This window comes from Apteryx mantelli, chromosome 5 (assembly GCF_036417845.1).
Source record: "Apteryx mantelli isolate bAptMan1 chromosome 5, bAptMan1.hap1, whole genome shotgun sequence".
Taxonomy (NCBI): domain Eukaryota; kingdom Metazoa; phylum Chordata; class Aves; order Apterygiformes; family Apterygidae; genus Apteryx; species Apteryx mantelli.
Window position 1 is genome coordinate 52,993,159 of NC_089982.1, and position 21,643 is coordinate 53,014,801.

At 36.8% G+C, this 21,643-nt stretch overlaps 1 long non-coding RNA gene across 1 annotated transcript; it reads left to right on the top strand.

Moving 5' to 3' along the window:
* Window positions 1-1,093: 1,093 nt before the first annotated feature.
* LOC106490135 (uncharacterized) lies at window positions 1,094-11,321 on the top strand. Its single transcript, XR_001293548.1, has 3 exons — window positions 1,094-1,123; window positions 1,642-1,853; window positions 11,267-11,321. It is a non-coding gene; the product is annotated as an uncharacterized lncRNA (long non-coding RNA).
* Window positions 11,322-21,643: the final 10,322 nt, after the last annotated feature.

Consider the following 21,643-nt stretch of genomic DNA (forward strand, 5'->3'; position numbering starts at 1 on the left):
GCCCATCCTGTTATTATATCATGCTGCAATACTCAATCTTTAACTACATGTTTAATTATGCTACGTCTTTAACTAGCTTTGTCAGGCACATCTCTTAAGTGCTTGAGTTCAGTATGCCCTATGACTTGATCCATCTGCCCTTTGTAGACCTTAAAGTGTTTGAACTCATTAGGATCCAGGCACCCTGGACCGAGCTTGGGCTCACAGTTATCATTTCCAGCCCTATCCAGCTCCCCTACCATTTGGACCTTGCAACACGCTTTGCAACACACAACTAGCTTCAAATGCAACCCACACAGATTTAAAATAGAATTGTAATCTGCCAAAAAAAACAGGCGGTGGGTGGAGAAGAGGGCTTTTTCTCTGATTTGATTCTTAGCGGCCTTTGGAAAACAAAACAAAGATTCCTTGATCTAAATTGAACTGAATTAGCGCTTGGCACTCCATTTGCTTGGAAGGTTTATAAAGCGTTACTTCCAACACCCTCAACAGAATGAATAATTTTTATTAAGCATAGAAAATGGCTGCACTTAGGAAAATGTCAAACAACTGGCTATCTACTTCTAAAGCCAGCTATTTATACGTTACCTGAAAGGCCACTACTTAACCTCAGCACATGGTATAGCTAAGAATTATCCTGAATATTTGTGTGGAGAGACACATGCACAGTTAGTAGCCAGCCCTGAAAATCCTCAGGTTATAGGGTTATGATGGTATTGTCATCATTTAAGATTTGTACTGACATACTCAAATCCCAGTTTTTATTACCCCCTCCCAACCTGACTTTTCCTATTGCAATAACAGATTTAAATGTGTTTTACTCCAGAGAGAGTCTGTACATTACTCCTTCCATGATTCAGCTTTAATAGAAAATGGCAAACATTTTGTGTTTTCAAAAAGTAATGACAGATTTGCCCAAGGTCTCATAATGGAAATGTACTTGCTTGAGTTGAAAGATTTTGTTTCTGAGGGAGACATGTAAGACTCTGCAAGCATGAAATATATCCTTTATTTGTATTTTCAGCATGACCACATATGGATTGCTTGACTCAACAAATTTCTACAAATAAAATGTTTCTGAGAAAGAAATCATGGTGAACTTGTTTTGAACCACATTTGGAAGGTACATTCGGTTCAGTAACTGCTTAATGATTTCTCTGAAGTTACCTTTGGGGGATTTTTTTTTTTTTATGATAATAGGAAAAGAATGAGAAACTGTATTAGACATGATTTTGGTCAGAGAAAAAATGGGAAAATATTATGATCTCTAGTACTGTATTTATCAAAAAAGCTACAGTACAGTACTGCAGCCGAATCAAATCTATCCGCTTATGAACAGTAAATAAAAAGCAACAGTTTAAATATGTAGGAAAAGTAATAGGCCCTGCTTTTGAAAGAGACAAGACTTTTGAAAGAGACAAGAGACTTGTGTTTTCAAGACTGTGGAGTCCAATTATGAAGGATTTAAATCACTTGTTTAATCCTGCGAATCAGCCCCAGGAAAAATATCTGGCTTGTAACAGTCTTCCCTGGTTTCTCAAAATCACAATGCTACCACTTTCTTGCAGTGCCTTAGTCACTGGGGGAAACTGTACCTTTTGCAGACTCCTGCTGAATAATGCTGACATTTGTGTTTTGTAGCTTCGAGGGAGCTGCAGCTCCTGGAAAGGATGGAGCGTGGTCTCTATCAGCTGTTCCTTCTGGCTATGCTTTCATAAGAAAATGTGTTTGCCAACAATATCAGCTTAAAATATTCCTGCTCCTGCCTGCTCTTCTCCAGCTCCACACCTGGAGGCTCTTCTGCTGCTCTGCTGACACAGCTCTTGGTGCAAAGAATCTGTCAACAAGATCAGGTAGCAGATCCAGATTATTTTTGGTTGCTTGGTTTTGATCTGGATCACTTTCCTTCTCTAGCTCATACCACTCCAGGATTGATCTGTCAGCCTAATCTGTGCCTTAACACATTGCAGGACAGGGATGAAGGTGAGTGAAAAGAGTAAGAGTAAGAGCAAGAGAGAAATACCTTCTAACAGAGGCTGGGCATCATGAAAGTGGCCCAGAGAGTAACTACTGACCCCCTGCTATGCCTGAATGTTTTTGGTGCCTACTAGAGCTGCTATTTACTCCTTATGATAACAGAGTGGATGGTGGGGGTCACAAGGAAAGAGCCTTACAGCATTTCCTTTACAGCCTGAGAAAAGTGAACGGGCAAGCTAATTAACAAAAAAAATCCCCGCTCCTCCTCTCCATTCACCCATTCCTCTTCTCCACAAAACACAGTCTCAAAAGCTTGCCAGCTGCAAACAGGCCGTCTAGGGTCACTTCCTTCCTCTTGGCCCCTTTCTCTGGAATAAAGGCAAGAAATGAGGATGAGACTTTCACACTTAAAATGTCACCTCAGTAGCTGCTGATACCTTGCTACCACAAAAGCAAATGCTTCTGAAAGATTTCATATGCTTTTCCTATTAGACAACCATTTCAGATGCAAACATTATTTATACTTCTTTAAACAGAGGACATGATCAAAAAAAGCTTTTTTTCAGTTTTTCTGAAGTCAAAAGGAGTCATGTACCACTGATTTTCTTGACAGCAAGCAGTAATGAAATGATATTCATAGCTTATATTTAGCTTATATTTTCTGGTACTGCAGATAGCTCTAAAAACATATCAGATGTGAAAATGTGCAATTAAATCTTTTTAAAGTGTCTGGTAATGACAATGGAACAAATTCTGCAGTAATATAAAATCTATCCATAGATCCTTCTACGCTTAAAAAGCATTTATCCATGTCAGTGGCTGCATCACAGCCCCACTGAGCATTGCATTTCACCAGAACAGTCAGAGCAAGTTTTAACAGACCTTACAGCAAGAATGCTTAATAAATTTAAAATGCATAATTTTGAATTCAGAAGAATACTCTGTGTTATAAATAGAAACTGAGATGAAAGATAATGATTAATTTGGAGTCAGCTACAATACTTGCTGATTAGTGTGGTATTTGGCATGCCTGGCCATCAAAAACCAGGGTTCTTGAATATGAGAGGAATACCAGGAAAGGAAACATATGAAAAGCTAATACATAAAAAATGAAGACACTTCTGAGAGAGTGAACAGATTTGGACTCTATTTTTGAAGTGCATTGGAAAAACATCACAAAATCAGACTCATGGGAAAGAATAAATACAGCTGTAATTTATCTAGTGAAGGTCAATTTACTTTTCAGACATTTTCTTTCATATTTTCTGTTATCAATATACCTAAAAAAGTTCTCTTTATTTTATTTGTAAAACACCACTGCTAAATTAAATCTGCTCCTTAGATGTTCTTTTAGGTAAGAATAGGGCAGTAACACTACCTTTTTTTGCTGTCAAACTAACCGAAAACATTAAAAACGTAATTCAGAACACTTTAAACATATTTGTGAAATCAAAATGATTCCAAATTTTTGAACAAAATCTGCTTTGTAAGGAACAGACATGGTTTCTTCCTTAAAAAAATACCTGAAACTTATTACTATTTTGAAGCCACTGTCGTAGATACAGTTGAACATGAAAACCTAACTTAGCTAAATGTTATGATTACTCAAGTTGTGTTCATAGACATAAGATTGCCTGGAAAGTTCTGAATAAAAATTCAAGATAAAAATTCAAACAAATTATTCTAGTATTCTTTTTGCATTTTAATTTAAATCACCAGAGTGTAACATAATACATATTTTAAGTACTGTGTAGCTTTAAAATAGTATACTCCATCACTTTCTGTCTGCTGCTGTCTTTTACAATAATGTTTTCCTAAAGGAAAGAAAGTGAATGTGAAATTGGTACCTGCTACGGTGCTTACCATTAAAAATTCAACAGTTTTAGCAAATTCTTCACAATTCCCAATTGCTTTGCATTCAAAATACTTGAACAAAAAGCAATTCACATGACATTTACTGCAACTCTTGTTAAAAATTGACCTTTTGATATAAGACCAATATCTTTAAAATGCTGCCACCTTCCACGAAGAGTGGATGAAACTGTATTGCTATTGTGGCAACAGCATGAACAACTCAGGGCAAGACCTAGAGGATCAGCTTTGGTATGTGAAACGAACTAAGAATGGTGCCACAGAAAGGCATTTTCAATACCTATTTATTGATTTCATTTTGGCACCTATTTTTTGCACAACTTAGACACCTACATTTGGGGGTTTATGCACATCTCACAGTTTAGGGAACTAAATATCTTTACCCTGCTGAACTTCTGCTAGGACACAGGCTTGAGTCAGAGGGATACCCGAGGATCCTGATCTGGTGTCTGCGCTCAGAATATACTTCACATCAGGTAACAACATTCAACCTGGGACAAGCAGGGCAGGTTTTGGAATAAGCAGCAGAAAGGCCTGCCAGCTGAGTGGGAGACTTTCCACCTCCACCTCTTTATGAAGCCATCTTATGCCTTCAAGAAGACAGGATTCATGGGGAAAGAGGAACAACAAGGAAGAGGAACTGTGATTCTGTATTGCAGAATTTAGGGGTACTCAGCTAGAAGAAAGTAACCCTGGTTTCAGTTTCTGAACTTAAGAATATTTCTGCTTTTATCTGGTGATTATGTAATATAAAATGCATGAAATCTCCTGAGAATCTGGCTGCTGCCGAATTCGATGCCTTTCATCAAAAGAAAAATCAGTGCACTGACTCTTTAGAGACCCTTATTTGAAATCCCGAGCCAGGCTCTTATCCTCAGCAGATGATTACTAGGAAGGGCCCAAATAACCAGTCACATGAACAATCATTAGAGGCAACATAATTTTTGTATTGACTAAACACTTCACTCTGACTCTTCCAGAGCTAGCTAAGATCAAACAATTACTTTTAGGTACTGCAATGCCTTTGTTGTGGGTGCTTATGTAGTCTCTTAGGATCATAAATCTACAAGTTCAGGCTCCGATGTGATGACTGTAGTGGAGATGCTCAACGGGAACAGCATCATGCACCTCCAGCAAGGGCAAACAATGCCAACAAATATCGCCCTCTAATTGCATGTGCATACAAAAGGACTGTGTGGCAACGTGCTTCCTCCAGTGCAAGAAGAAGGGCCATAGGAGTCAGGAGAGCTGCAGTTAACAGTGCCTCTCCTCCCACTCCCTGCCTGGGCTCCGGGCATACAGCCATACAAATTATGGCTGCCTCCTGTGTAGGTGCCTTCATTTGAGGGAAAACATCTCTACTCCATTTAGCACATTTGTTCAAAGCTGACAGAAATTGGCTGAATGCTGTTAACTGTAATCCTAAAAGAACAAAAGAAGCTGCATGTTGCAGGTGCTGTCTTTTGTATTTGGACTAATTAGAATACATGACAATATAGGCAAACTTTGGAAAAGATAATAAGAATTAGCCTTGAGTCAAATTCTCCAGAGATTATTTTAAAGGATGCAACCAGACTAACAATATCTCTGCAATCTTCTCTGTTTCCTTTTCGGGTTATTTTTTTATGATTAATTTTATAAAGGCTGGAGTGATGCAATTAATAATTGTGCCAGAAGAGAACACAGATCAATCACACTTCATAAAAATCGGCATAAGTTTGTCTTTCAAAATAATATTAACATTTGAATATCATTTGAATATCTACTTTCTAGAAGTTCATATTTGCATTGAAATACCTGATTATTTATAATGTATGTCTTTATGGCTTTACACACAGAGTTGGCAAAAGCTGTTTGTTATTACAGTATAACAGCATTTGGCATAAAATATTCCCTTTAGTGATAACTGAATTTTAATACAAGTAAACATAACAGTCTTTAGAAAAGTAACTAAATGATGGTGTTACAGGGAAAAAGTGAAAAAGCAGATGACATGAATAGTACCATCTTTTTATTGTGCTTTATTAATGTGACAGTTGAGCAGTGAGCCGTGCAGTATTATTACTGCTGAGCACCACCTTGAAATTTCACAAAATGTCATGCATTATAGTGGCAGCATTTCATATTACGATTTCAGCTCTGGAGGTCTAGTGCTTTTAATAATACTTTATCTTTTATTCTGCATAATTACAAGTGGGCTCGCACTTTCATGACAAACTGTTTATTGCAGTGAAAGAGGGAAACAACTATATTGTAAGATATTTCCTCTTAAAGTGCTGAACTTGATGGCATTGAGGATTAAGTGGTTCAATCCCATGATTTTTAACAAAGATCTTTCCTTTTCTACAGAGTATTGAGGACTTGCCTTCTTAAACATTTAAGAGGAAAGAAGGTGTCTAGAAAACACTTATTGATGTTTCCTCAATGGCATGCTCTGTCACGTCCTCCCAGCAACTGAGCATTTCCCCAGTTCAGTTGTTTGCTGGACAGCATGCCACACTCCTTCAATGCTCTTTTGAGGTTTGCTGGTATTGAATTTCTTTTCCCTGCACTGTATCTAGAAGCAATGGATTGACATGACTTCTCTCATGCCATCATGTGATCCTCTTCTGTTTAGCTAACTTTTAAAAAGAGTTAGTGGACATAATAGATGAAAAAGATCTCAGCACCATCAGATTGGTCGTGTTGGTTAAGATGTTTTAAGAATGCCCTGTGAAATCAAGTCATTTCAGTGTGCCGGAGATGGATTTATGATAAAGTGAACCATACTAAGTAGACAAGAGTAGGCAAGACAAGAAAAAACTATAATTCTTCCATGAACAAAAGAAGATAAAATACTTAAACTATTTAATTTCTTAAATTCAGGCCTTAATATATGTAGGAGTCTGGATGGTTAGGAAAAGAAGATCATTTTTTATTTTTCTGCCAGGATAATATAGAAGCGCTAGTTGAGCACTTCAGGCGCACCATGATGAGACTCGGGCCAATCATCATGCAACTTTGCTTAACATTTAATAAATAATATAAAACTAGAAATAAAGGGGTTCTCAAAAGTAGGTATTATAAGCTGAGAAAGACATACCACACTGCAGCTCCTGCTGAATTGCAGGTCCTTTTAGATGTAAATGATTTCATTGGAGAAAATGTTCTACCATAGAGTATTGCATCTGGCAAGACTTTTTTTCCTCTAGGCTTTGGAAGAGACAGACAGAAATGACTGGAGAACTCTGTGAATCCATGTTGAATTAATCCAAATAAAATCAGATTTATAATTCAACCCCTCTCTCCAGATTTTAAAACAGAAGAGTAACAAGAACTAGTCTGAGGCAGAGGATGACAGGGACAGACTACTCTGGTCTTGAACAAAATCAGAGGGGAAGTATAATGCAACTTACAGAGCAGTCAGTGAGAGTTGGACGATAATCCATATTGTTTAATGTTTTGAGGCATGAGTGAAGGAACCATTTTATTTCTGACTAGACTAAAAATAACATTCACTGCCTATCAAAAACGTTTCAGACAAGCTCTCAGATATAGATCACTGTTACATGAAAAAATAACTCCAGTTTTGTGCAGAGTTCTTCACAACCCTACACCAAACAGAGGTTCCAGGGAAAGCTATTTTAAGTGGGTTTGCTCATATTTTCTACACAGAGGTGATTTCCACCATTGGGATATATAGATTAAATAAATTCATGGCAGAGGAAATATTTCTAGATCTTAAATGTAAATATACACCCTGCTTTGGATGAGGTTCATGTTTGGCAGCTCACCTGGAGAGCTGTGTGGCTAATTTCTGATTCAGCTAAATAATTTAACTGACAAATACAGCCTAAGTTATCAGTTGAACTGCACTATCTGGGAGTTATAGTCATTGTTCATTGAATATAATACCATAATTATTTTTGCAAATTTTATCATAAATTTCTTCCAGAATATTATTGAAGCTAAGAATTTGTTGCAGTTCTGAAAGGATTAGAGATTTATATAAATTAGCAAAACTTCCACAGTTATTTATGTAAAATGAAAGCATATGTTGGCTACAGAGCTAAGAATTTCAGGTCTCAAAACCAATACCAACTGCTTGGGGTATGGAAGAAACTCTTCTACAAGCAATTTATTCTCTTTTTAATTTGTGGAGTTTCTTGCACTCCCTATGAGCCATTGAATACTGAGAGAAGATACTTGGCATAACTTTTCAAGTGGTACATCTCCAAAATCAATAGAATAACTGTAGGCATGAATTTGACTCAGTGAAGTTCATTGATTCACTGAAGTTATTGACCTGACACTGCAGTCTTCCTTTGACTGGATATTTAATGAAGCACTGAAATTTGCTTAAATACCAAGTTGAGCTGATAGTTCAGATCATGGCTTATTAATTGATTTTAAATAGCATATGTTACTGGTTAAATTTGAAAGCTTTGAGCTACAGCAGTGCGTACAGGATCATAAGATAACTCAAGTTGGAAGAGAACTCAGGAAAACATATTGTCCAAACTCCTGCTCAAGCACCTATGGGTGCTTGACCTGCTGCTCACCTATGGGATCAGACCAGGTTGCTCAGGATTTTATCCAGTCAGGTCTTGAAAAATCTCCAAGGATGGAGACTGCACAGCCCCTCTGGGCAACCAGCTCCCCTGCTGACCTGTCCTCATAGTAAAAAAGTTTTTCTTTCAATATTTCAGATGTGGTCTAACAAGTGGTGAGTAGAGGGGATAACCACTTCCCTAGATCTACTAACACGGCCCAGGGGGCTGCTGCATTCTCTTCTGCTGGGGCGCACTGCTGGCTCGCACTCAGCTCACAGCCCACCAGGACCCCCAGGGCCCCGGGCCCCCACAGCTGCTCCCCAGGCCAGCAGTCCCCAGCCTGCATTTTTGCAAGGAATTATTCCTTTCCAGATATATCAGGTATGTTTGCCATTGCCAGATAGATAGTTAGATAGGTAGCTTAGATATATAGATACACAGACATAAGCTGGGCATAAAGAAAAATCTGATAATTTTTTCTTCGCCCTTTTCTGATGTTGATACTTCCCAGTTTTGATTCTTTCCATTCTTCTCAGGCTTTCTTCTCAGTTTATTTTGCCAAAGGGTCATTTTAACATTCATTTTCCTATTCAGCTCTTGCTTGGATTTAATTTCATTCAATAATGAATTATAGTCAAGTAACTGTTTCAATAATTACATGTATGAGTGTACCTAAATGTATGTATATATATAATTGTTATGATCACTGTTATCAAAATGTACAAGGAAAAATGTAATAGAACATTCATTTGTTAGTGGTGTGGAAGAGCTTTAAATTATTTTTGTCTTGAGCTGGATGCAAATTAATGAAAAGCCTGAGGTGTCAGGACTTCTGAGGAATGTGTCTGTGGACCTCTGGAATATACATAGGAGATCACTAAGAAAAGCAAGTCTGTAATCTCTAGATACATAGATTAGAATTCACTTTACAGGAGCTTGAACCTCTACTGGAGTTCTCTAGGGCTGTACAGGCCCTAAAAATTGAAATAAAAATTGAAAACCACCAGATAACTCAGGTGAAGAGCTCTGTCCCTTGGATCTCATCCTCTGCTATTGTAAGAGAGAGCTTAATTACTGGCTACCACAAATATTCCATCAATTCTCTTCTTATTCTGAGCTATCCAATTCCCCCTTTGGTTTTCTCTTTTAATCATTCTGCTAAGTACCCTCTCTTGGCTTTAATTATTGTGGTTAAATTTTACTTTTTCAATTCTCCAATTTATCCTGAATTCAACAAATACTATCTCAATCATAGAGTATTTTCTGCTATTGAGGGAGGCAGTGCAGACTTCCATACAAAAGCAGAATTTGGCCCTAAATTGGCATGAATGTAGGAGGGACATATTAGAAGAAATGTCTCAAACACTGCAAGAATATGTGCCAATCTGAGTTTGAGTGATATTTTATCTTTGTTTTTCATCGGTTTACTCACATACACATCTAAACTGGAAATGAAAATAAACAATATAAGTAAATATGAATTTATCTATTGAAGATCTCAAAGAATCTTCCCAAGAGATGGAAAGACAGAATGGAAAGATGGAAATGATAAAATACTGCACACTAAAATCTTTTACATTTATTTTTACTTTCACCAGTGGAATTGAGTTGTTCTTAATTCACACCACTATAGATATTAAAAAAGACAAGTCTTATTTTTGCCGTTATTCCCTGGGCCATTCAATATTGCTTGGCAATTTGTATGCACCTATATCAAAAAAGAAAAATACTGTAAAATATTTGCATTTTCTAAAATGATTATTTCAATGTTGCACCAAAGGATATGAATTCACATCTGGACAAATTAGTCAGTTATGTAGTCACTCTTGAAAATTTTGCCTTCCACTTGCTGATTCATAATTACATTAAATTTCACCAAACCTCCATACCAAGTCAAGAGGAAAAAATATATATATTTTTTTGCTATGAGACACTTCTTTACTTTATCTGAAATACTTTTTTTTGGTGAACAGAAATGAATATTAGAAGAAAGCTTCTTCATTTAGCAGAGGGTTTTCCCCCTTAAACTGTATTTTGACAAACCATGATTTTAATTCATTTCTAACACATCAAAATTCATTCAATTTCCAGACATCCTTGTAAAACTTTTCAAATAGTGTAATTATAGCTTGATTATTACAATATTATCACAGATGGTTATTGATATGGTTATATTCCATTGTTGTTTTAAAACTGCTGAAAAAAAATCCTTATTTCATCTTAATTCTAAAGCTTTTAGGATACTTTTCTCTTCTGTGGGAAGGTACACACAAGAAAAGATAAATTCACTAAAAATGCAGAATCTACGCAAAAGAATACTGTATGAGCACTGAAGTGAACTGGATGATTTGATAAGTCTTTTTCTTACCTACTGCTAATACTCTATTATGACAACCTAGTATATTTATGCTCACAAAGAACAGAGTTACTTACTTAGTGGGCTGCCTTTAGTTTCCAAAATTATCATTTCCTGATTTAGATAAAATTATCTTCTTCTAATATCACATTATCCACACAAATATAACCATGCCAGGATCCCATTCTTCTGTTCTTTTTATTCTTTTGCTGGGCTTCATTCTGGCTTTCAAATCCTAACCAAGCTCTCTCATTATTTACCTTTTTTTTCTCTTGCAGGAAAAACCAACTTCTATTAGAATAAGTTAGGAAAATAATGACTATTTTATTGCAACTTCAGTGTTGCAATGTTATTTGGCAAAGAAATGCCTGTATTTTTCCCTGTGCCGAGCTGTACAAACGTAAATAGGAGAGAACTGACCATCAAGTTTAAGAATATTTACATTCACAGGAGCTTGAAGTTTCATCTGATGGTAACAGAACAGGATTTTTCAAAATCGGTAATCAGTGGCCTTTCACTCTTTTCATAGATATCCATGGTAATTTCATCACACACTCCAACAGGAGCAGAGATAGTTGTTGAACACCTTTGGAAATTTGAACATAATTAAACCATTCACCACAGCAAGGTAATGGTTCTTATGACAGAACTGTTAAAAAAAAAGAAGAAGAAGAAGAGGAGGGGGAAGAATGTAGAAAATAACCACCTTCTAAGTACCAAAGGAGAAATGCAATTTTCACATACATCTGTACACACTGCCCTACCACATTAAAGGGAGAAGTCAATTATGTAAAGAGATCCTACATCCTATTTTCCCTCAGGGGAAAGCAGCTTTCAAGCACAGCCAGTATTTCAAAGTAGTCCTCCCAGCAGATATTGATGCCTCTCTCGTCTCGCCCTGTTTCACCCACATCCCTGTCTTCCCCAGGCACTACGGCAGAGCAAGGGCTGCTGGCAGAGGTTGCGGTGGCAATTGCCTCTGGCAAGCAGTGAACAAGACCAGTGAATGAAAAGAATTAACATGAGGAAAGAAGGAAGAAGAGCTATGATAAGAGAAAAATTATGTTGCCATCTTTGTCAAGTGTACCAAAATATCTATCAAACCTAAACAATTCATGTGATATTTGACCTAATATGTTCTACAAAATTATGCTTGGTCAATACAGTTTATTGTTATTCCTCATATTCTGTTCCTGTCCAAATAATCATAGCTATAAAATACCTGCTATTTATTTATCATATTTCACATAGCAATTTCCAGTTCCTAGACAGGAAGTTGCTAAAGAGGCTTAATCAGACAGTGACCTATTGGCTATACCATTAAAAGAATCAAAGGCAGTATTTCAAAACTCAGTTAAAAATTTCTCAGTCCCTTGTGACATTCCTTTTAATAGCAAAGGAAAAGGTGGTTTTGCTTTTTTTTTTTTTTAATTCAGCTTTAGCATATATTAGCATGTAGTCCATCATTACTGATTTGAACATCTCAAATTTGGGCTCAGAATTTCTGACACTGTCTCATAATTTTATCTATAGTTAGTCAGGGTTCTCCTTTACTCCCAACTCTCCCACTCCTCCCAACTCATCTACCAGTTGGGATGAGTGCCCAGACACAGGTCCATGATTTGCCAGTTATGGGAAGAATATCCACAGGGCAGAAGTATCTGCCTCAAATATATATGTCCAGATACCGAAGTCTTTAGTTCTGATCCAGTATCTTAGCCTTAAAATCATTCTAACCCCTTGAGAAAGCCATTTTACTAGTACTTGTGGTGTGGTGATTCTAAGTTAGTTTTTTGAAAACTTTCTATGGATATCTATTCCTTGGGAGACTAATATTAATAATGCTTTTTGGACCCAATAACAGAACTTCAAACATTGTCATTTGCATAAGAGGTAAATCAGCTTTTAAAATTTTCTACCCAGGTACACACCAATATCAATTCAACATCAAAGATATAAACATATTGAAGCAAGTAAGATAAATCATCCAACCCATAATGCCAAAACCAAACCTTCTGAAGGTCTTGCACACCAGCAAAAATACATTTTAAAATCTGCTCCAAAACTGGGAAGGGAGAAAAGGAATTGAGGGAGGCAGGGAGCTGCAATATTTATCTTCTTGCATATGTTTACAACTAGTTTCCAATTTCTCTGAGGGGAAGGAAAAAAAGAAAGCAAGATTGTCACAAACTGTTGTAACTAAGTAAGAAATGGAATTGGTGTAAATCTGTACTAAATCTTCTGTGAAGCTTCTAGACTCTGAAGCCAAAGCCTGGTAGAAGATTTTGTAAGGACTGAAAAGCCTGAAGGGAAGTGCTGTATGATACCAGAAGATAGAGTCTGATGCAAGTTGATGCTCTGCTAAGCTGATGCTTATGGCTGCTGAGGTAAAGCTGATGTGTTGTGAGAGCTGCAAAAGCCTCGCTGAAGCAAATCCATGCTACCCATAATTCGAAGAGACAGAAGCCATTATTCTCCCCTGTTATTTTCTTTTCTTCAATAAAACCTCTATTTCTCTTTACTTGCAAGTCTCTTTCCACTGCTATTCCATGTCAGCCAGGGATCATGACCTGTCCTAGCACCTACGAAACTATTCGAGCAGCGGCATATGGGTGCCTATTTAGCTTATAAGTGGTTAATCAACTGAGTCATTTTCTAAAAGACCTTTGGTTCCAAATTAGATGGGGTCTTGAGCAGAAGAGATTATATTACATTATGGTTGATCATATTGATAAGTGAAGATTTGAACTCAGAACTTGGAAACCAATTTCATGCTATTCTTAGAGTACCAGCCTGGGACCAGTGGCAGGAAATTCATTTAACACAGATATGAAGAATAGATGTAAAACAAGGCAAACAATGAATATGCAGATTATTAATTTAGACTAACATTTTTTAATGTAAAATACAGGATTTTCATATTTGTTGCACGGGGCTATCTAGAACTATTTGATTTTGGTGGACTACAACAAAAAGAAAAAATTGCTTCTCAGGTTAAAAAAAGGAAAGAGAGGGGGAGAGAAAGAAAAAATAAATAAGCCTGAAAAAAAGGTATTTCAGGCAGTAGGATTTCTATAAAGAAATCCAAAATAAGATCTAAACTATTAAAAGGAAACTACAGCAGAGAATCAAGTCCTCATGCATGCATTCATCTCTGTTATTCAGGGAGCTGAAGTGCTCCTGACCCCAAATAATGCAGGTGCTAAGGTCACTGCAGAAACTTTCCTGTTGTCCATAACGAGTTCAGGGTGATCCAAGCTTGTTAACTTTAGCTCAGCACTCATCTCGCTGGAGTCAGGGCGGCTGCTGGGAAACCTCAGTGGGGCAGCTGAGTGCTTCAGCAGCAGGGCTTATTAGGCTGAGCACAGAAGTAGCCTGGACCTGGATTTCGGTTCCCAGAGGGCTGAGCCAACCTGATAACCCTCCTGCCCCTGGAGAGCAAGCGAGGATCGGGGGAGCTCAGCTCAGGCCTGGCCTGGCTAGAGAAAACAAGTCTACCTGAACTCCGTGTCAACCCAAGCAATACTACTGACGTGCCTCTAAAATGCATTCCTCAGTCCTGCCTATTTCTAAACCTTTGCAGAGACACCAAAAATGGTCTGAATTAGGCCCATTTGGGTTTTGTAGGTTTGATTAAACCACCCTGCATATTGAGCAAAAGTAATTGTACTGTCTCAGAAAACATGTTGGCTGTAGCAGCAGAATATCTGTGTTTGTATGGTGCTTTGTCTCATCTAATAACACTGCCTGGCCCAAGGAGTCCTTATATCTCAAGAATGGATAACAAATAGTATTGAGATTGAATGTAATTTCAGTATGATCCTATGAATATAAAAGCTTAGAGATGCAGAGTGATATATTCTGAAGAACAGAGCCCATTCAGGAAAATGTGTGTTTGAAAATATTTCTGTTCAGAACAGAGACTAAGCATACACTTAAATTAAATTTGTTCTGATAAACTTCCCCAAATAGGGGTACTTTCTTCACTGAGATTTAAATATTGGATATGTTTCCATGGCTATTAAAATTCAGCACGTGAAATGTGATGCAGTCATATTTTAATTCTTCGCCTATTTCTAAATCATTCAAAGAAGGGTCAGAGTTTCCTTATCAAAATAATGACATCTCATATAAAATATAGGTATGATATGGTGAGTTTTAATTACAAAGAACTGACTACTATTACCTCCTTTTCACAGTGCAGGGATTCAATATAAGAGATTAATTGTATCTAGGTAGTATATGACATTATTGAAAGGTTCTCCAAGTAGTTCTGAACAGATATGAATTTTAGCTTGGTTGTAAAATTGTAAATATGAGTGAAAACATTTTTTATACTACATTTCAATGAGAGATGCACTAATAGAATTTCATTTCATGCAAGAACCTGATTACCCCTGGGCATCAGCATATACATTGTGTTTTAACTGATGAGAAAGAAATAGCGAAAAACACCTTTTCTACAAGACTTGAATCTAGGCATGTAAACAGGTTCATCTACTGAAATGACTCAAACATAATGTGATGACACCCAGCTATCAAATTTGAAACCTTGACACTTGACCTCTTTAGTGTATATGACGTGTTTGGGTTTGTTTTTTTAAAGAGCTTTCCATACCCTCCTAGCTAGAGAGGGAAAGCTTTTGAATGCATCCTGTAGCAGAAGACCTCCATGAAAGGTTGAAAATACTTCTCTCATTAATAAAATTACTGTGAAATAAATTTACACCTTAGAATGAAAGATTTGAGAAGATGTCATTTAACATTAGCACTCAGGACAGGTGTCTCTTCTTAGTGCATCAAGACATCAGAAAAAGGTACACCAAAGCAGGATGCTTTGTACTGCACCATTTATTTAAGACTTTCAGTTCCATTTCTCTGGTGGTCTCTTTCTTTCTTTTATTGGTACCATCACACGTAAAAAGAAAGTATCATATATCTTCAGATAATATAGCAATACCATTTTCCACAGGAATAGAATAAAACAAATTCAAAATCATGCTTCTAGGTGTTTATTTATACATCAAGATACGCAGGGATTATAAAACAATTAGTGACAGAGAGTCCTGTAGATGAGCTATATCAGAAAAGAACAATTATAACTTTAATTGGAGATGTAAGAGTTCTCTGAATAGCTGAGATATCTGACAGTATTTAGTATGATGAGCATACTAGGTATTTGTTGGCTTAGCATTTGTCCCTAAGTGAGATGTCACCTAAAGGGCTAAAAAGGCTTGTTTATGGATTTCAGAAGAAATCCCAAGTTCTGGAAAGGAGCTTGCAGCCAGACTGTATCATATCAATAATACAAAAATGTACTCCCAAACTAGATAGATGCAATATGTGGAGCTCTGGGGCAAAACAAGAGAGCACTAAATATTTGCTTTCAACTTATTTATCTGAGGAATTGTTTGAAGTTCCCTTGAGTTTCCAGCAATTTCAAAGCTTCTGTATTAATTATAACTGGACCACAATAATTCCATTCCAGAAATAGTTTCATATCCGCAGCAAAAATGAAACATTTCAAAAATATTCATGAAAAACCCGGTGGAAGAGTACTGAGCAGCCAGGTGATTCAGGAGTTCACTTAACATAAGGGAGATATTCTCAGAACCTACCTTGCTCAGTTCAGAATAGTGTTTTCAAGCAAGACCATTGAAGCAGGAAGAAAAGAGAAAGGACTCTGATTTCCTACATGTCATGTGAGTGTCCAAAGCAAAATGTAACTCTGGCTTAAGGAGTCATTTTCCATTTCCTTTCACATTTTAAGTTAGAGAAACCTTCTCTAAGGATTAATAAGTAAATAATTGAAGTCCAGCAATTCCAAAAGTAAAATGAAATTCAACCGAATAACAGCTTTATATAGAAAAAAATCTTAATTTTTCTTCAAACAGCACTATTACAAATGATTCTTCACAGTTATGTAATTTGCAATAAAACAAAGCTATCTGTTTTGATTCACAGTCATCAGAACCTAGGCAGATGAGGACACCCTCAGTGAGCCTCGTACACACACTCTTCCTAGCTAGCAGCACTATGTCAGTTATAGTCTCTTAAAAGAGTGAGCCTAGAAAAAGCATTAAAACTATAAACTCTTAGCCAAAAGGAGATGTAAAATGAGCAAAATACAGGAACTAATATGACTGGAAAAGTAAGTATAGGCTTCTATCTTCATATCTGCTGAGCCCAGTGAAGAATATGTGAGAAATTTAGGTTATGATTTCACACAGCAGTCTTTATTTCTCCCTCTTCCTCACATACTTCAAAAGCTGAAGTAGTAGTTTGAATTTCTATTTTAAATCTATTCCATGAAATACAGAGAAAACATAGGATGACTATTGGTGAATTATAATAAATAATTTGAAATGCGGGATAGGATGGGAAGGAGTTGAATTATGTATTAAGCAATATTTGCAGCATCTTGACATGCCTGAAACTTGGATCAATGTCTGCCTTTAGGTAAGTCATAGATTTTTCTACCCTAGGAGTCTACCAAGGTAGAAAGACTAACTCGAACAAATTGTTAGTTTATCTTAGATTTTGGTATTTCTATGGTGCCATGAACCCTTTCATTGAACAAGCTTACTTGTAGAGGAGGCCCTTTTAGCAGTCCACAATGCTTTCTTCCCTGTCAGAGTGGATAAGCTAACACAGACCACAGTAGCTGTGAGTGAGACAGGCAAGAAAATCTGGTCACGCGGAGACTGCAGGTGCCGCTTCTGATACCCTGAGGTAGTGTGAGTGCTGCTACATCACACTGCTGTCTGCAGGGGCTCACTTTGCTTAAAGTAAACAAGTAGCAAGTAAGATAATTAAATAGCGTTTAGCAGGAGCATTTGCAACTGTAGAATATAATGGGAAAAAGCGATAGAAGTGAGTTAGCTCAGATAGTGACAGGGGAAAGCTGCCATCTGGACTGGTTTCTGCTTTCTAATGAAGGCAATATTAGTTGACTGTTAGGACCAAAATCTAAAGGAAATTAAGAGAATGAATTCAGACCATATATTAGTGTTACACAGAGGAATAGTTGAGTGTATACTGTTTTGTTACTTTCAATTAATTTGCTTTTCAGATAGCTGTGTGATCTCCAGGTCTGAAATTATTGTCTGAAACAGGATCTGAAAGCAGAGTCTTAACATCTAGTAATAACTCTGTCTTCCAGTTCTTTTGGCAAATACAGAAAAATTTCAGAATGATTTAACTGTACTCCACCCTCTTCACCACTGTAAGTTAAACAATTGGGACAAAGTGAAGATACCAAAAGCACTGACAAAGCAAAATCTGAGCAGATATCACAGGCTAATCAGCTCTGCTAAAGTGAATCTCAACATAGATGCTTATTCTAATTTCTCTAGAACCCTGCAACTAAACAACTACAGAAAGAGTAGGAAATTAAAGTGTTAAGATCCAAAGTTATTTCTAAAATTTTAAGGTAGGTATTCTGTGCATTCTAAGATCTTGCTTTTTGTTAACAATTTTCTGATTTATTGATTGTTGTCCAAAGAAAGATTCAGCTGAAGAATGAGGAAGCTATCCTCCTGAATACAAACTAAAGAGCAAAGGTTGATACAGTAAATCTATGACAGGGTAACATACCAAACCACTTCAGATAGAAACAAATGAAAAATAGACAAAAACAAGGCTTAAGAAGCACATATTGGTTTCAACAGCATTTCTCCTCCCTGAGGGGGGAGGAGAGAGAAAATTCCCAAACCCCTACTCACTGTTAAAGTGAAAAAGAACTAATTTTCTTTTCTGATTCTTATTCCTTTTCCATTAAAATCACTGATATCCTATTTCCTACATAATTTTTTACCTCACTGTAACTCTGTGGTCATATAACAATGCTGCTGTGTGGAGGATCACTGTTACTTTATGATTTAGACAACTCATGAGCATTAAAAGAAGAAGGACATTAGAGAGGGGTAAACAAAAAGAATTAGTGTTAGGATACAATTTGTCTGTAGCCTCAACACCATTTATAGGCAGCACAGGGGAAGCTGTAAGCACAATAGATACCAAAGGCAAAAGGAGCAGGCTCTGATGTGGGAAGGCTGGAGAGGACCAGTAAAGTGATGGACGGAGGAAACTTTGGAGACTGTAACAACATTTATTATTACTGCAAGGCACAAGGGCTTGGTTACCTATTCCTGTATGATAACTGCTGGTGTCTTATGAAAGCTGCTAAGCTTTCATATGGACCCTTCATTTACAGAGCACTTCAGTCTACAGAGACAGACTGCCGCTCATGTAGGGTTTTGCAGCAAATTTCCCAACAAGAGTGTCTTTTACCTGTCCAGCTTTCCACATGGAGCCAGAAGATTAAGATTTTCCATAGATGCAGTGGATATCACCTTTAGCTGCTATTTGCATGAGCATATGCATTTATTTGGTGCTATAATCTTTAGCCAAATTCTGTTCTCTGATCTAGGGAAAGTAAACTATTCTCAGTTCACCACTTGAATTTCATCTTTATATACAATGCTGAATTTCCTCCTCAAATTGAGTCCAGTAAGTTCCCATATTTTGTGAAATGCCTTCCTATTAGCGTGTTTCTCAGATACTGGTTTTCCCCAAAGACACCATGGTTAATTATTTAATGCATTATTTATACTACAGGCATGTAAAGGAAGACAAAAACATGACCTTTTACCACTTACATTCTAAGATGAATAAAAGATGTACAAGCAGAAGTAACAGGATGAGAGCATATACATGTCTGAGTTTAAAATATATACGTACCACTAATTTTATGAAGAATTTGATTATGAAGAGGTATTTGTCAGAGTTACAAAAGCAAATATTAAGACTTGGATGGGATTAGTTAAATCAAAGCGAGGCATGAGAAAACAGAGAGAATTCCAAGATCAGTTACATCATTATGTATAGATTTTGCTCTGGGAGAGGGAGTGTGTACATTAATCTCTCAGCTGCTGAAAAAGATAGCATAATGTTCCTGAGTCAAGAAGAAAAGAGCTTTTGAGAGCCTAAGGAAAGAAATCTAGGAACCACCAATTATAGGACTGGATGCTCAAGGCAGGCCTGGCCTTGGCTTGTCTTTGGGACTTTATATTAGCTCTTAAGTAGTGGGTTGAACATACCTTGGCTTGAAGTCTGAATCAGAAGAAAAAATAATAATAATAATTTCTGTAACGTTATGCTCCCTGGAAACAGGCGACAGGGGTGCATGCGCTGTTACAGCACGAAGAAACAAGCTCTTTCTTTTTGGTCATCGTAACTTCACGGAAAGGAAGAAGCATGAATGGCTGAACATTTACAGAAGAAGGAGTACAAGACTCTGCAGCCAAGGTATTACAGTGACAGGCTGGGAAGGAACCAAAACCTGTGGCTACACACGAAATGAAGGTGAAGTACTGAAGCACTGCACTGCACTGGCACTGCTTTCTGTCAGGATTCCTGACTTAATATACAAGGTGGCTCTGCAGTATTCTCATAGGAGGATGTGGTTAGGTTGAAAAAAATGTATCCTCTATTATATGTATAATAATTTTACCTGCTTTTCTGCTTCTGTTTTCCAGTCAGAATCAGAACTGCTGTATTCGTAACATGAACTGAACTGTTAAACAGTTAATAACAGAATTGTTTAAATAATATGAAGTATACCTGTCTCCCTCCAAATTCAGAACGGCTGGAAACATGATGGAAAGCAAACCACGTCTCCTGAGACAGCCAGCCAGGTTCTGCCTTCTAATCAAAGCAAGAAGCCACCGAAGCTCAAAGAACAATACTTATGAGGTTTGACTGTCGCTAATGCTAACTATTCTTAATTATTGTGTTATTAAAATTTATTTTAAGTATTCTTTGATTTCTAGTACAGTTAGAATGGCAAGTATCTAATAAACTAGCATTTTCATCTTTCAGAGATTTCAAAGGGTTATTACATAACAGATTGTTGATTCATCCAACAATGAAGTAAAAACATAATGCATAACTCCAGACTTCAAATGAATGTGGTGACCTAATTCTTTATCAAAAGCTATATAAAGAAGCAGAAGTAGGCATTTAATTATAACAGCTTCACCACTATTAGGGTTGAAGATTCAACTGTAAACTTGAGCTTATATTGTCTTCTGTAATGCAATGCCAGAAATGCCTTTCATGCAGCTATACATATTATGGGTGGCAGTATGAAATATTCACACAAAGCAAACTTTGAAGTGTCTAGATTACTTAGCAACTTCAGTGCCACTGGAAGAGGAATGTAAGAGGATAAGATTACATAACCATTCTGTTTTTCTGTTCACTTTGCTGTGTTTCTCTTTACGCTAAGATTCCTTAGAATTACAAGTGCACAGCTATAACTTCCAAATTTTATTAAGGCTTCTTTACATAGCAAAATGATACTAGCAACATATTATGATCTTGGAAATGGATATTTTAGCGCACACCTATCTGTGGTATTGAAGCTTTGCTGTTTTTTACAGCATTTAGGTTCTTATTTATAACTTTTCTTCTATCCTGGGCATGCAGGCATGCAGTGTCTAGACCTCCATACCTTAAATTTTCTTATTCATAAGTACTTCTGAATTCATCAGCCTTCCTAATTTAGCTTGGCATACACAAGTAAGACAGCCTTCCAAAGGTGTGATACCTGGGCTGAATCATTTATCTGCAAAGTAAATGAGCTGAAAATATAGGTCATCAGACAATGTTCAGCAAATACTCATTACTCTGTGCAAAGCGCTTAATATCTAGTATATTGTGTAGTTATATACACTATAGATCTACTATTGTTTCACATATAAGTATGTATGCAATATATATATCTTTGTAATGCACTGTTTATGATGGCAACAGAATAGCATAATATATATTTTCTGATGTTGTTTATGTATATCTATATTGCATGATATGTACTAGATGTTCTGCATGTAAACTTTATCAT